Raw genomic sequence first — 11234 nt, 5'->3', positions numbered from 1 at the left:
ATCTCACGTTGAAATTTGATCCCCAACGTTGGAGATGGGGCCATCTGCCATCCTTGTTAAAGTATTTAATTACATCCCTGGATGTAATTCTCCTGGATAGACTCAAGGAGATTTTGTTACAAGAGATCTTCAAGAAATCCCCTGTGCAGAGTCTGGGACACTGCACACAAACACACCTGCACATACACAAACACATACATGTGCAAACACATACTTTATCATGAAGTAATGCTTCCTTCTCATCAGACAGATGAGACTCACACTCTGAATCTTGTTTCCCAGCAAGATGTAACCAAATGCATGCTTTTCCCAGACACATCCTGGCATCTGAAACAAGGAAGGAGCAATACGCAGTGTCCATCATCCTTTCGATGACAGATGACTTTTACTTTTGTGGTTGGGCCATATCCAAGGTGCTTTGACAGAAAGCCCTCTTTGAGATTGAATTCCTCTGTGAGAATTCTGCTGCCTTTACGCATATAATCATAAATATATACATTAATATACATAACCCTTTGCAAGTATAAAAACTTTCATACATATATATTCTTTAATAGATATAGAAACACATTTATTTCATATCTCATAAATGATTTATAATCAAAATAAGTGAAACCACGCAGAGTTTAATGTTTCACTTTTTTATGGATATCTCCCTATCATAGGTGATATAAAATCATATATAGGTTTTCATATCTTTAAAGGCCTCTGGGTGACCCTGTGAGCCACAATAAACTCAGCGTGGGTTCAGGAAGTGGCAGAGCCTCACACTCGGCCAAAGGGTGTAGGGTGTAGGCAACACATGGGTGGTGCTTGGTACTGTAATTAATGGAGGATAACAAGGAGAAAAGTGCTTTGATAGTCCAACCTCTTAGAGTCCTGCAACTTGCATCTCTTTGCCTGATCTTGCCATGAGCTGAAAGTCATGCCTAATTTTGAAAGGCCTACAACTGTAGTCTTCCTGCTTTTTAGAAAGAGCATTATTTCACTTTCCTATGAGATGGCTGAACAGTCACTCTTTCACCAACCATCTGCCAATGACAGATATGACTGTTACAAAGTCTCCTGAACATTATAAGAAGCCAGAACAATAGACAAAAATGTATACGCCATCCCTAATAAAATAATGAGATGAGACACCAGGTGTTTCATCTGGATTTAGCAACTATGCGTTTGCCAAGAATCTTATTCTGGTATTTTTCAAGGATTTTTCAGTCACTAGTGACCGAGTCCCTATTTAAACTGGCTACTCTAACAATATTACTCAATAATGTTTTGGCAGTATATGCTCCAGTACAGCAAAAGAAGCAGTATAAATATCAGAGAAGGGAATTACTTGCAGATGGTATTGTATATTGTACATCTAATGCATACTGCAAAATAATAAGAAAAGTTAGTAATGTAGCTGGATACAAGATACATATGCAAAAACCAAAACTTTAAACACCAATAGTCAGTTAAATGTAGAAATGGAAAAATTGCCCTGTAAAAAAAAGTTTCAAAAATAATAAAATGCCAAGGAATAAATGTTAATAACAAACATAAAATGCTTATATAGTGAAAAATTTTATTTATGTATATAAAACAAGGCCTGAATAAATAGTGAGACATACGTATTCCTGAACAGGAAGACATAATAGCAAAAAGATGCCAGTCTTCTCAATTCAAGAAAACCCTGTAACCCTACATGTAGGACTCTAGTTTACTAAGATAAAAGCAAGAATGTAGAAATATATTCACACAGGAAATTACTAAAGAATGTTTCCACAGCCTTATTCATAAAAGCAAAAAATGGAAAATGCCTAAACATATATCAATATTAATTGGTTAAAAAAACTACATAGCATCCAATGTAAAGACTTTTATGCAATTATTAAAAGAATTTGTCAAATCTGTCTGTATTGGTGTATAAAGGCATCTATAATTCTTTGGCAAATGAAAAATGCAAGGTAAAGAAGAATATGTCCAGCACAGTACAAGATTTTATTTTAACAAAATAGGTATGAGAATTTACATTAGATATTGCATATAAATAAAACACTTTTTTTAATACTGAAAAGAATATATGCAAAACTGCTAAGAGCATTTCCTCTAGGGGTCAAAAAACTTAGGAAAAAGGGGAGTTTCATTTCTTGCTGTGGTTTTTGGTACTTTTCTAAACATGGTACTCAAAAATGTGGGCTGAATATGATCTATAATTTTTAAATTATATATATATACCTAAAATACTTTTTTTAATGAAAAGAATGTATGCAAAACTGCTAAGAGCATTTGCTCTAGGGGGTCACATAGAATTAGCAAAAAAATGGAAGTTCAATTTCTTACTGTGGTTTTTGGTACTTTTCTAAACATGGTACTCAAAAATGTAAGCTGAATATGATCTACAATTTTTAAATTATATACACACACCTTCAAGAAGGGCAGTTTTATAAAATTTGATAACTGACAAGTACATGAATTGGCACAAAATAATTTGTTAAACTGGAAAGAAATTTGAAATGCAACAAATGAAAATGTCAAATCACAATTCAGTAAGGAATCTTTTTTTAATTTCGAAGGCCAGATTATTCTTAATATGCTAAAGGAGAGATAACTTACCATAGGCAATGGCTTTGCCTGATGACAGTTGATACCACCAATGAAGATCATGTTGGGCATCACGGGTTTAGGATAGTCTAAAACAAAGTCAGTTCGCAACAACCAAATTGATGTGTGGTTGTAAAGATCGTATGCTGTGACAGGTGTTTGGAGAATTTCAGAGGCTATTTCTAGGGCATTTTTGAAGAAATACTGGCAAAATAAATGTTCCTCCAAGTGCATGATGTGGTTCCGTACTCTCTCCTTGAAAGTCATGGCATCTGAGAACCCTAAGAGAATTCTGGGGACATAGGAAAGAGGAGCAGGGCACTGTGCACCCTCTTCAAGATAGTGGCAAGCTATTCCCCTGGCGAAGACCACAGAGGGGAGGGAGAAATATTTGGCAACAATTAAGCCACAGGCATCAAAAGGATCAAGAAACACCGCATCAAAAGAACTCTCCTTTAAGTATTCTACTAATTTTCGGTCATTAAACAAACTCCTGCAATGCGAAAAAACTAAGTCAAAAAAACCATTGGATGAACTCAGAAATAGAGAAAACAAACTTTGTACTTGTGCTTTCCATTGAGCATGGGCAAAATCCATGAATTCCCGGTCCAGATCCTCCAGAGTGTATGAGGTTGAGTAAGTCTTCACTGTGCAATTCAGTGTTTTTCCCAGTTGCCAACTCACCTCTGGCATGACTACAACCACCTCATGCCCCCTGAGGATAAGTTTCTCCACCACCGACTGCATGGTGAACCAGTGACTCCCATCCATGGGCACTACCAGCAGCTTCCCTGCCTCGGCAAAGCCACAGGTCAGCAGCAGAGAAACACATAGGGGAAGGGGGCTGGTCCACCCTGCGCAAGCCATGAGAGAACTGCAGCCCGAGCCAGCAGCTGGGATTCTAAGCTGCTATGATACAGTAGGCGGAAGAAGTACAGGCACAAAACCTGACCCCAATAGAGGGTGTGTATTTATCCTTTCATAAAAAAAAAAAAAAAAAAACACTCACTGCCAATGAATTACTCATAAGAACAAGAATACATGAGTAACATTTTTTGAGATACCTACTTGTATGTGTCTCATAAGAGTACTATAAGAGTAGCTTATGGTCTCTGCCTTGGACAGATCATGCCCAGTGCTATAATATGAGTTTAGAAACAGAATTATTCAGCAATGCTTTAGGACCTTGAAGATTCAGAAAGATAAAGTGAAAGTAAATTTGAATAAAGCTAATATTTTTGGAATTTATCCCAAAGCAAAATTTAGATTTTAACTTTAGCCAACCAAATACTCTCTGTCCAGAAAGAAATTGGCATCCTATGTTCCAAGGAAAGACAGCAAGGCCCTTAGCACCGACCTCCCAACTGGCAAGAAATTGGGGCTCACCTGCGTCTCTGCAATGCATAATCATTGCTGGTTGTCTTCTTCCATATCCAAACCCTGAGAGGCCTCTGAAATGCCAAAATGACATTGACAACCCTGCCTCCATGGACCATACCAGGGACTTGATGGAAAGTGACCATCACCTATTTTAATGACTTTCCTCAGATACATCGCCTGCAGTGGGGAGTCGCTGGCCCAGTCCTTGTGCGAGTACCCTGCAGGGCTGCCTCTCTGTGGCTGCTCTATTTCCACATTCTAAACATGCCATCACTCCAGTGCCCTCCTTCAGGAAAATATGTACTTGTCTCCCTCAGTCTACTGGGCACTCCCTGAGGTCAGTGGTGATGTCATCTTTGTGTTTTTACCCTCCTTTCACAGTAGCCATGCTATGCCTTTGATATAATTTGTATGTTTGTCCCCTCCATATATCATGGTCAAATATAATCCCCAGTGTTGAAGGTGAAGCATGGTGGGAGGTGCTTTGATCATGGGCGTGGATCCCTCATGAATGGCTTGGCACTGTCGTCCGAATAGTGAGTGATTTCTCAGGAGATCTGGTTGTTTAAATGTATGTACCAAAAACACTCTTTAGGATATTATCTAGGAGAACTTCTCCAGCCTAGCAAGACAGGCCAACATTCAAATTCAGGAAAAACAGAGAACACCACAAAGATACTCCTCAAGAAAAGCAACCCCAAGACACAGAATTGTCAGATTCATCAAGGTTAAAATGAAAGAAAAAATGTTAAGGGCAGCCAGAGAGAAAGGTCTGGTTACCCACAAAGGGAAGCCCATCAGACTAAAAGCAGATATCTCTGCAGAAACCCCACAATCCAGAAGACAGTGGGGGCCAATATTCAACATTCTTAAATAATTTTCAACCCAGAATTTCATATCCAGCCAAACTAAGCTTCATAAGCGAAGGAGAAATAAAATCCTTTACAGACAAGCAAATGCTGAGAGATTTTGTCACCACCAGGCCTGCCTTAAACAAGAGCTCCTGAAGGAAGCACTAAATATGGAAAGGAAAAATGGGTACCAGCCACTGCAAAAACATAGCCAATTGTAAGGACAATCGACACTATAAAGAAACTGCATCAACTAATGGGCAATATAACCAGCTAGCATCATAATGACAGGATCAAATTCACACATAACAATATTAACCCTAAATGTAAATGGGCTAAATGCCCCAATTAAAAGACACAGACTGGCAAATTGGATAAACAGTCAAGACCCATCGGTGCACTGCACTAAGGAGACCCATCTCACATGCAAGACACACATAGGCTCAAAATAAAGGGATGGAGGAATATTTAGCAAGCAAATGAAAAGAAAAAAAAAAGCGGGGGTTGCAATCTTAGTCTCTGATAAAATAGACTTTAAATGAACAAAGATCAGAAAAGACAAAGAAGGGCATTACATAATGGTAAAGAGATCAATGCAACAAGAAGCACTACCCATCCTAAATATATACGCACCCAATACAGGAGCACCTAGATTCATAAAGCAAGTTCTTACAGACCTACAAAGAGACTTAGACTCCCATACAATAATAGTGGAAGACTTTAACACCCCACTGTCAATATTAGATAGATCAACGAGACAGAAAAGTAGCAAGGATATTGAGGACCTGAACTCAGTTCTGGATCAAGCAGACCTAATAGACATCTACAGAATTCTCCACCCCAAATCAACAGAATCAACAGCACCACATCGCACTTATTCTAAAATTGACCACAAAATTGGAAGTAAAACAGTCTCTCAGACCACAGTGCAATCAAATTAGAACTCAGGATTAAGAAAATCACTCATAACCGCACAACTGCATAAAAACTGAACAACTTGCTCCTGAATAACTACTGGGTAAATAATGAAATCAAGGCAGAAATAAATAAGTTCTTTGAAACCAATGAGAACAAAGACAAAATGTACCAGAATCTCTGGGACATGGCTAAAGCTGTGTTTAGAGGGAAATTTATGGCACTAATTGCCCACAGGAGAAAGTAAGAAAGATCTGAAATCAGAACCCTAACATCACAATTAAAAGAACTAGAGAAGCAAGAGCAAACAAATTCAAAAGCTAGCAGAAGACAAGAAAAAACTAAGATCAGAGCAGAACTGAAGAAGATAGAGACACAAAATATCTTCAAAAAATCTTTGAATCCAGGAGCTGGTTTTTTGAAAAGATTAACAAAATAGATAGACCACTAGCCAGATGAATAAAAAAGAAAAGAGAGAAGAATCAAATAGACACAATAAAAAATGATAAAACAGAGATCACCACTGATCTGAGAGAAATACAAACTACCATCAGAGAATACTATAAACACCTCTACGCAAATAAACTAAAAAATCTAGGAGAAATGGATAAATTCCTGGGTTTATACACCCTCCCAAGGCTAAACCAGGAAGAGGTCGAATCCCTGACTAGACCAATAACAGGTTCTGAAATTGAGGCAGTAATTAATAGCCTACCAACGAAAAAAAGGCCCAGGACCACATGGACTCACAGCCTAATTCTACCACAGGCACAAAAAGGAGCTGGTACCATTCCTTCTGAAACTATTCCAAACAATAGAAAAAGAGAGACTCCTCCATAACTCATTTTATGAGGCCTGCATCATCCTGATACCAAAACCTGGCAGAGACACAACAACAACAAAAAATTTCAGACCAATATCCCTGATGAACATCGATGGTGAAAATCCTCAATAAAATACTGCCAAACCGAATTCAGCAGCACATCAACAAGCTTATCCACCATGATGAAGTTGGCTTCATCTCTGGGATGCAAGGCTGGTCCAACATATGCAAATCAATAAATGTAAAAAATCACATAAACAGAACCAATGACAAAAACCACATGATTATCCCAATAGATGCAGAAAAGACCTTCAACGAAATTCAACAGCCCTTCAGGCTAAAACCTCTCAATAAACTAAGTATTGATTGAACTTATCTAAAATAAGAGTAATTTATGACAAACACACAGCCAATATCATACTGAATGGGCAAAATCTGGAAGCATTCCCTTTGAAAACTGGCACAAGACAAGGATGCCCTCTCTCACCACTCCTATTCAACATAGTATTGGAAGTTCTGGCCAAGGTAATCCGTCAAGAGAAAGAAATATAGGGATTCAAATAGGAAGGGAGGAAGTCAAATTGTCTCTGTTTGCAGATGACATGATTGTATATTCAGAAAACCCCACCATCTCAGCCCAAAATCTCCTTAAGCTGATAAGCAACTTCAGAAAAGTCTCAGGATACAAAAATCAATGTGCAAAAATCACAAGCAGTCCTATACACCAATAACAGAAAAACAGAGCCAAATCATGAGTAAACTCCCATTCACAATTGCTACAAAGAGAATAAAATACCTAGGAATACAACTTACAAGGGATGGGAAAGACCTCTTCAAGGAGAACTACAAACCGCTGCTCAAGGAAATAAGAGAGGACACAAACAAATGGAAAAACATTCCACGCTCATGGATAGGAAGAATCAGTATCGTGAAAACGGTCATACTGTCCAAGGTAATTTATACATTCAATGCTATCCCCATAAAGCTACCACTGAATTTCTTCACAGAATTGGAAAAAAACTACTTTAAAGTTCATATGGAACTAAAAAAGAGCCAGTATAGCCAAGACAATCCTAAGCAAAAGGAACAAAGCTGGAGGCATCACACTACCTGACTTCAAACTATACTACAAGTAACAAAAGCAGCAAGGTACTGGTACCAAAACAGATATATAGACCAATGGAACCAAACAGAGGCCTCAGAAATTATGCCACACATCTGCAACCATGTGATCTTTGAGAAACCTGACAAAAACAAGCAATGGGGAAAGGATTTCCTATTTAATAAATGGCGTTGGGAAAACTGGCTAGCCATATGCAGAAAACTGAATCTGGACCCCTTCCTTACACCTTATACAAAAATTAACTCAAGATGGATTAAAGACTTAAACATAAGACCTAAAACCATGAAAACCCTAGAAGAAAACCTAGGCAATACCATTCAGGACATAGGCATGGGCAAAGACTTCATAACTAAAACACCAAAAGCAATGGCAACCAAAAGTCAAAATTGACAAATGGGATCTAATTAAACTAAAGAGCTTTGCACAGCAAAAGAAACTATCATCAGACTGAACAGGCAAACTTAAAGAACAGGAGAAAAGTTTTGCAATCTATCCATCTGACAATGGGCTAATATCCAGAATCTACAAGGAACTTAAACAAATTTACAAGAAAAAAACAACCCCATCAAAAAGTGGGTGAAGGATATGAACAGACACTTCACAAAAGAAGACATTTATACAACCAACAAACATATCAAAAACAGCTCATCATCACTGGTCATTAGAGAAATGCAAATCAAATCCACAATGAGATAGCATCTCATGCCAGTTAGAATGGCAATCATTAAAACTCAGGAAAGAACAGATGCTGGAGAGGATGTGGAGAAATAGGAACACTTTTACACTGTTGGTAGGAGTGTAAATTAGTTCAACCATTGTGGAACACAGTGTGGCAATTCATCAAGGATCTAAAACTAGAAACATCATTTGACACAGAAATCCCATTACTGGGTATATACCAAGGGATTATAAATTATTCTACTATAAAGACGCATGCACACGTATGTTTATTACAACACTATTCACAACAGCAAGGATGTGGAACCAACTCAAATACCCATCAATGATAGACTGGATAAAGAAAATGTGGTACATATACAACATAGAATACTATGCAGCCATAAAAAGGATGAGTTCATGTCTTTTGCAGAAACATGGATGAAGCTGGAAACCATAATTCCCAGCAAACTAACACAGGAACACAAAACCAAACACCACATGCTCTCACACATAAGTGGGAGTTGAACAATGAGAACGCATGGACACAGGGAGGGGAACATCACACACCAGGGCCTGTTGGGGGGTGGGGAGTCTAGAGGAGGGATAGCTTAGGAGAAATACCTAATGTAGATGTCAGGTTGATGGGTGCAGCAAACCACCATGGCACGTGTATACCTGTGTAACAATGTTCTGCACATATATTCCAGAACTTAAAGCATTTTAAAAAAAAAGAAAAGTTTAAGAGCAGGGAAAAAAAAAAATGTATGTGCCAACAGAGCATACGTTTACCTATGTAACAAACCTGCACATCTTCCACATGTACCCCAGAAATAAAAATAAAAATTAAAAAGAAAGTATGTGCCATCTCTCCTGTCTCTTGCTCCTGCTCTTGCCATGTGACATGCCAGCTCCCCATCACCTTCTGTCATGATTGTAAGCTTCCTGAGGCCTCACCAGAAGCAGATGCTAGCACCATGTTTCTTGTAAAGACTGCAAAACTGTGAGCCAATTAAACCTCTTTTCTTTGTGAATTACCTAGCCAAAGGTATCCTTTATAGCAATCCAAACAGACAAACACAGCCTTGCACAAAGAAAATCAACTGGAATCTTTGTTGCATTTGACAGAATTATATTCTGCAGGTTTTCTTGATACCTTCATGGATGAGCTAAGTAGTGTGTGTCAGGTAACACCTTAAAGAACACTTAGTAAGAGATTCCGCAGACAACCTCGGGGTATAATCCTTGTAGGAGCACAAGATGGCTCCTTTCGGGACACCCTAACTGGTACTAGACATTTGCTTAGTCACCTTTTCTTTCGGTGACTGGGGCACTTGCAGATGACTGTCCTTGAAAAATAAACATGACGGTCAGTAATCTACCTTCCCTGGAGGCCTACTTCGGAATAGAAATCAATGAAATGGAAAATACATTTTAAAAATAGGCAAAATTAATGAAACCAAAGCTGGTTTGTTGAGATCAATTAATTTGGTAAAGCTCTAGCCACCTTGATCTGAAAAAAAAAGAAATAAGAAATAAATTATCAATATCAGCAATGAGAGAGGTGGTATCACCATAGATTCTACAGATATTAAAATGCTAAGAGAATATCATGAACAAATTTATGCCAAAAAAATCTACAACTTAGATGAAATGGACACATTTTGTTAAAGAGACAAACTTCTAGACTATTCACAAGAATAAATACATAACCTCAATAGAACTAACCTGTATCTGTCAAATTGAATTTGGATTTGTAATTCAAACCTTCCCACACAAAACAAAGTGAAGCTCAGATGACATCACTGATGAATCCAGCAAACATTGAAGGAACAAATAATACCAATTATTCACAAACTAGTCCCAAAAACTGAAGCCTAGGGGATTTCCAAATACATTTTATGGGACAAGCATTATCACAGTACCAAAACCAGATAAAGACATTATGAGATAAAAAAAATTATAGACCTTCATGACCTTAGATTCAAAAATTTTAAACAAAATATTAAGTCAAATTCTGTAATATTTTAAAATAGTTACTACATAAAAAAATTATACACCATAACCAAATGGGGTTTATCCTAGGAATGCAAGGCTGGTTTGACATTAGAAAATTAATCAAGGTCGAATCACCATGTTCATAGCAAAGTAGCTCACAACAGCCTATAAGTGGAAACAACCCAAGCAAAAATGTGGTGTAATATATATGGAATGCAATATTATTAGCCTTAGAAAGGAAGAAAATTCTGACATATGCTAACATGAATGAACCTTAAGGACACTGCGCAGAGTGAACTAAACTAGTCACAAAACAACAAATGCTTTATGATTCTACTTATATGAAGTATCTAAAATATTCAAATTCATAGAATAAAAGAGTCAAATGCTTGTTGACAAGAGCTGAGAGGCGGGGGGAACAGAGAATTATTTTTTAAGGGGTCCAAAGCTTCAGTTTGGGAAGATGAAGAAAGTTCTGGAGATGAATGGTGGTGTTGGTTGCACAGCAATGTGAATGTACTCAATATTGAACTGTGCACCTGAAGTGGTGAAGATAATATATCTTATGCTATGTGTATTTCACCACAATTAATGATAAAATAAATAATTTTTATAAATCATTTAAAGTAACATACCATATAACTAAACTAAAAATGTATAAGCATATAATTATCTCAATAGGTATGGAAAAAGTGTTTGACAAAAACCCAAAATCCATTTCTGATAAAAAAAAATTCTCAACAAACTAGGAAAAAAAAGGGAAGTATCTTAAACTAATGAAGGGCATCTTGGAGAAATCCATAGCTAACATCATCCTTAATAGTGAAAGACTGAATGCTGACTCCTCAGATCATGCCAAAGACTGAGGGGCTGTTACCGCTTCTATTCAACATTGTTTCTG

At 37.5% G+C, this 11234-nt stretch overlaps 1 pseudogene; it reads right to left on the bottom strand.

Moving 5' to 3' along the window:
- Window positions 1–2521: 2521 nt before the first annotated feature.
- On the bottom strand, window positions 2522–3453 carry LOC100447889 (UDP-glucuronosyltransferase 1A8-like; annotated as a pseudogene).
- Window positions 3454–11234: the final 7781 nt, after the last annotated feature.

The sequence above is a fragment of the Pongo abelii genome, chromosome 11 (genome assembly GCF_028885655.2).
Source record: "Pongo abelii isolate AG06213 chromosome 11, NHGRI_mPonAbe1-v2.0_pri, whole genome shotgun sequence".
NCBI classification, from domain to species: Eukaryota; Metazoa; Chordata; class Mammalia; order Primates; family Hominidae; genus Pongo; species Pongo abelii.
Note: the sequence above shows the minus strand (reverse complement) of the source record. Positions and strands in the feature narration are given on the sequence as shown.